The 6,326-nt window shown below is 44.4% G+C and overlaps 1 long non-coding RNA gene across 1 annotated transcript in view; it reads right to left on the bottom strand.

Moving 5' to 3' along the window:
• The window catches only part of LOC140458592 (uncharacterized), a 78,500-nt gene extending 73,465 nt beyond the window's left edge, over positions 1-5,035 (bottom strand). Inside the window, exons 1-2 of the long non-coding RNA XR_011953595.1 lie at positions 4,857-5,035; positions 4,623-4,731 (exon numbers count right to left, since the gene is read on the bottom strand). This is a non-coding gene — a long non-coding RNA (uncharacterized lncRNA). The remainder of the gene's footprint in view (positions 1-4,622; positions 4,732-4,856) is intronic.
• Positions 5,036-6,326: the final 1,291 nt, after the last annotated feature.

Raw genomic sequence — 6,326 nt, forward strand, 5'->3', positions numbered from 1 at the left:
CTATAAGGTCACCCCTCAGCCTCCGATGCTCCAGGGAAAACAGCCCTAGCCTGTTCAGCCTCTCCCTTAGCTCAAATCCTTCAACCCTGGCAACATGAATATGTATCTACAATAAATTAGATCAAATCAATGTAAGTGTGCTCTTTGTTGCTGTCTTGGGAAGGTCGGACTAATGCAGTAAAATGTAAAGTTAATGTGTTTGTTCAAATATGTGTCCATATTGTCATCTTTGGAGGCACACAAAACTTTTCCACCATTCTCTTAGATTCTGGCTGACTTGGTTCAACTTTCATTATCTCTAACAAAAGTGCTGTAGATCTTTAAATGACTCATTGTGATTCATTTCTGAAAAACCAAGCTCTAAAGAAGAATCGGATCAGACTTGAAATGTTATCAAGAAGGAGTTAGATACAGTTCTTAGGGCTAAAGGACTCAAAGACTAAGGGAGAAAGTGGGTCTGAGTTCTATAATCACCTGTAATTATACGGAATGGTGGAGCAGTCTCAAAGAGTTTAATGTGCCACCCCTGCTCTTACCTTTTGTGTGTCTATATCTCAAGCTCCAAACTTATCTCATCTCATGCAGATTGACACATCGGACATCAACCAACTTCAACCAATTCCACATGGGCTCCCAAGAAAGCATTTTTGTTTATCTTGGTACCTTACCCTACAAGAAACAGATTGTTATTCGTTCTGCACATTTGACTTGACCAATCAGCAGCAAGATTGTTAACATATATTGACCAATCACAGAAACACAATAGACTGCTTAATCAGGATTAAAATTGCCTCCATGTTCCCATCCTCCACTAAGTCTTCCAAGCACATTGGAACACCTCCAGCAAATTCCCCTCCAAGCCACCCACCATCCTGACTTTGAAATATATCGCAATCACTTTAGTGAAGCCAAAATCCTGGAATTCCCTCCTTAATGGCATTGTGGGTCTAACATGGACTGCAGCAGATCAAGATGGCAGCTTACCACTGCTCACCTCCCCCTGTTCCAGTCATTCCTTCAGACAGTGGGCACAGTGTTTGTCTGAAATGTTGAGGCCCATTCAGTTCTCCTCAGAAACTCTTTTTAGGTAATAGGTGCTCTTTTCAGAGTAACTTTCTGCATGTGGTAGAATTAAAATAGTCTCATTTTTCATTTTTCTGGTATTCTGTTGCGAATGCCTCACTGACTCATCCTTTCACCCAACCTTTCCTTCCTCTTGCAAAGTACAGAATTCAAAACCACCACTTCTCCATTTCATGCAACTGTTTACCTACCCTTTTGTCTGGACATTAACCTCAGAGTGACCTTTGTTTCTTACCTATTAAAAATAACGCAGGGAATTCACTGCGAGTTTTATATTGCTGGCAGTTATGTTGGGTTTTTGTTATGACTCAAAACCCACCCTACGAGCTGATGATATATTCTGTGGCTTGTTACACTGTGGGAACAAATCAGTCATATCAGTTAGGGTCTTACATTGTTTAAACTCATATAAAGCCGGACACAGACTCTTAGGTCCGACTAGTCCATGCTGACCAGAATCCCAAACTAAACTGGTCCCACAGCCTGGGCTTGACCCTTATCCATCCAAATGTTTCTTATTCATGTAGTTATCTAACAATCTTTTAAACATTGTAACTGTACTCACATCCACTTCCTCCAGAAGTTCACTGCACACATGAACCGCTTTCTGTGTAAAAAAATTGTTCCTCAGTTTTTTAAAAAATCTTTCTCCTCTCACCTTAAAACTATACCCTCTAGTTTTGAAATCCCTCACTCTACGAAAAAGACACTTGTGAATAACTCTATCTATACCCCTCATGATTTTATCAACCTATATAAGGTCACCCCTCAACCTCCTATGCTCCAGTGAAAACAGTACCAGTCTACCCAGCCTCTCCTTATAACTCAAGTTCCCAGCATCATCCTGGCAAATATTTTCTGAATCCTCTCCAACTTGAAAATATTCTTCCTATATCAGGGTGACACAGTACTTCAGAATAGGCTTCACCAATATCCTTTGCAACCTCAACACATTTTCCCAACTCTTATACTCAAAGGTCCGGGCAATGAAAGCAAGGCTGCTAAAAACCTTCTTAGCCACCCCCTCCCTCCCCTTCCTGGACCTCTCCATCTCCATTAATGACGACCGACTTGACACGGACATTTTTTACAAACCCACCGACTCCCATAGCTACCTGGATGACACCTCTTCCCACCCTACCTCTTGCAAAAATGCCATCCTGTATTCCCAATTCCTCCGCCTGTTCCGGATCTGTTCCCAGGAGGACCAGTTCCACCACAGAACACACCAGATGGCCTCCTTCTTTAGAGACCGCAATTTCCCTTCCCACGTGATTAAAGATGCCCTCCAACGCATCTCGTCTACATCCCGCACCTCCGCCCCCAGACCCCACCCCTCCAACTGTAATAAAGACAGAACGCCCCTGGTGCTCACCTTCCACCCTACCAACCTTCACATAAACCAAATCATCCGCCAACATTTCCACCACCTCCAAACAGACGCCACCACCAGGGATATATTTCCCTCCCCACCCCTTTCCACCTTCCGCAAAGACCGTTCCCTCTGTGACTACCTGGTCAGGTCCACGCCCCCCCCTACAACCCACCCTACGATCTTGGCACTTTCCCCTGCCACCACAGGAACTGTAAAACCTGCAGCCACACCTCCTCCCTCACCTCTATCCAAGGCCCTAAAGGAGCCTTCCACATCCATCAAAGTTTTACCTGCACAGCCACCAATATCATTTATTGTATCCGTTGCTCCCGATGCGGTCTCCTCTACATTGGGGAGACTGGGCGCCTCCTAGCAGAGCGCTTTAGGGAACATCTCCGGGACATCCGCACCAATCAACCACACCGGCTCGTGGCCCAATGTTTCAACTCCCCCTCCCACTCTGCCGAGAACATGAAGGTCCTGGGCCTCCTTCACCGCCGCTCCCTCACCACCAGATGCCTGGAGGAAGAACGCCTCATCTTCCGCCTCGGAACACTTCAACCCCAGGGCATCAATGTGGACTTCAACAATTTCCTTATTTCCCCTTCCCCTACCCCACCCTAGTTCCAAACTTCCAGGTCAGCACTGTCCCCATGACTTGTCTTACCTGCCTATCTTCTTTTCCACCTATCCGCTACACCCATTCCTCCCGCCGACCTATCACCTTCGTCCCCTCCCCCACTCACATATTGTACTCTATGCTACTTTCTCCCCACCCCCACCCTCCTCTCACTTATCTCTCCACCCTTCAGGCTCTCTGCCTGTATTCCTGACAAAGGGTTTTTGCCCGAAACATCGATTTTATTGCTCCTCGGATGCTGCCTGAACTGCTGTGCTCTTCCAGCACCACTAATCCAGTACCTTCACTGACTGCTGGTACATCAGAATGCTTGCTGTTTTGAAAAATGGACTTCTAAAACTTTGTCTATTGTTTCTCTCACAAGAGCAAAACTCCAGTATTCCCAACAGTCACCTGGACTGTTCATTCACTGAGTAATGCATTGAAATAAAGAGCAAATCCTTAACTTGGCTACTCTGGTAAGAATTTCCTCCTATGATGCCACACATCACAACTAATCTGTCTGGATCCCTATCAGAAGGGAAAAGGAGTTCCCTTTCTAGCCTTATTTTTTCCACCAGAAGCACCATGGAGAGTATACAAAATTGGGCTTCTGTCAAGATATAAGCAATGGCCTAGTGGTATTATCACTAGATTATTAATCCAGTGACCCTGATGATATTCTAGAGACCTGGGTTCAAATCCCACCATGACAGATGGTGGAATTTGAATTCAATTGAAAGTCAAATGATGACTGTACAACCATTGTTGAGGAAAAGCCCATCTGGTTCACTAATACCCTTTAGGGAAGGAAACTGCCATCTTTGCCTGGTCTGGCCTCCATGTGACTCCAGACCCGCAGCAATGTGGTTGACTCTTAACTGCCCTCTGGGTAATTAGGGATGAACAATAAACACTGGCCCAGCCAGTGACTGCTTTGTTCTGTGAGTGAATAAAAAAAAACAACTGCTGACCACCACTAATAAGTCAACTCTCCTTTAAGAGGTACTTTAAATACATGACAGGAGTCACAGAGTGATAGAGCCATACAGCATGGAAACACACCCTTCCCACACTCCCAAGGGATAAGCATCCATTGAGCAGCATGATCTGCATTGGCATCTCACCCTCCAAGTGTCAATGGAGTCCAACTATAAAATGGACCAGGCAGTAGTGCATGGTGTCATTGTTCAGTCCACTACTTGTCCATACATTCACTGCTGAATGAAGATGTATCATGTCTGAGGTCTAATCTCAACTTGGAGTCGACCTGATTGAAACATCCAAAATCCCAAAGGGGTTCGATAATGGGTAGCGGGCTGTTCTGCTGCTCTGGCACATGGTTACTAGAGGAAGGACTTCAGCATTGATAAGAGGGAAAAACCTCTTCTCTCCAAGTGTTGTGAATCTTGGAGTTCTCACCCCAGCCTCTTTGAACACTCGATTGTTGAATCTATTTAAGTCTGAGACAGACAAATCTTTGACCATCCGGAAAACGAGAGATATGAAAGCAGAAGAGAAGGTGGAGCTGAGTCAGAAGGTTACCTCAACTACAGTTATGGCAGAATAGTCTCAATGTTCTGTTTGCTCCATTCTGGCTCCTATTTCACAAGCTCTTCTGCTTAGAACATCCCAAACGTTGAGGTTAGCACAGCTGTGGGAAGACGTTACAATTAAAAGAGGTAAAAAGTGTTTCACTTCTGCTTTTTCACTTTCAAACACAATGCCTTGGACTTAAAATATAATGGGAGAGAAACACAGTGGGAGACAGTAACTCACAGTCGACCACAAAGTCATAAAATTAGTACATTCTTCAGTCCTTAGAGTGTTGTGCGGAGAGATTGTCTGTGCGATAAATTCAACTTTCTCACACCGGAGGATGAGACCAAACGAATGACAAGAAAGTATCTCTCTATGCCCAGAACCACTGAATCGTAGAATGTTCCAGAAAGAAACCGTTTGGCACATCATGCCTCTGCCCGCACTTTGAAAGGTCCTCGTTCTTTGCTCTTTCCTCATAAAACTGCAAAGTTCCCCTTTTCAAACACTTATTCAACTTCCTTTTGAAAGTCACTCTTGAATGTTTCACTTCAGGCAGTGCATTGCAGATCACAATCATTTTGTAAAACCATTGCTCCTCATCTTCCTTCTGGTTCTTTCATCAATTACCTTTATCCTTTTAAACTATTTTTAGCCTGCTATATAAAGTGTATGGTAAACCTATACGGACACGGCAAATTGCACTGCTCATAAACATTGTATGGCTATTACAGCTCCTTTTCTGCTATACACTGGAAGCCTCACCAGAAAAGCATTTAGAGTCATAGAGTCATAGAGAAGTACAGCATGGAAACAGACCCTTCGGTCCAACCTGTCCATGCCGACCAGATATCCCAACCCAATCTAGTCCCACCTGCCAGCACCCGGCCCATATCCCTCCAAACTCTTCCTATTCATATACCCATCCAAATGCCTCTTAAATGTTGTAATTGTACCAGTCTCCGCCACTTCCTCCGGCAGCTCATTCCATACACGTACCACCCTCGGTGTGAAAAAGGTTTCTTTTACATCCTTCCCCTCTCACCCTAAACCTATGGCCTCTAGTTCTCGACTCCCCGACCCCAGGGAAAAGACTTTGCCTGTTTACCCTATCCATGCCCCTCATAATTTTGTGAACCTCTCTAAGGCACCCTTCAGCCTCCGATGTCTTCAGTCACAAGATACACAATTCAAACCCAAGAATCTGACAAAATTCCCTTTTTGAGTCACTGTCTATTTTAGCTTGCTTGGAACAGTTGGGGAATCAGACCATCAGCATTCAAAGCCTGGATGTGATTAATTCCATTGTTGAACTCTGAACATGACTGTTCAGAATGTTCAGGAATACCATTTTTTTTTCATTTTAGATTATAAACTGGATTGGAACCTGGATACTGTTATATGGCTGAAATACTAGGAGTATTGAGTGACTTAAAAGTCAATTGCTGTATATTCTAACTCTTCGGGACTACTGTGATTTCAGACCGGTGAGGTTGTTACTTTATCAAGGCAGAGTGGCTCCGAGACTTCTTAAATTGAAGAGAAACTGTCTGGCAACAGCCCTCAGATTGGTCAAGCTGTAGTTTGCTACAAACTTGTAGGAGGAGGGCAGCTTGGGATGTCCAGAGGTAACAAATAGGAAATATCTCTGCCTTATTTTTATGTGAGTGCAAGTCAAACAAAAGGGCTGCATGGTGGCTCAGTGGCTAG

Source organism: Chiloscyllium punctatum, chromosome 33 (assembly GCF_047496795.1).
Source record: "Chiloscyllium punctatum isolate Juve2018m chromosome 33, sChiPun1.3, whole genome shotgun sequence".
NCBI lineage: Eukaryota > Metazoa > Chordata > Chondrichthyes > Orectolobiformes > Hemiscylliidae > Chiloscyllium > Chiloscyllium punctatum.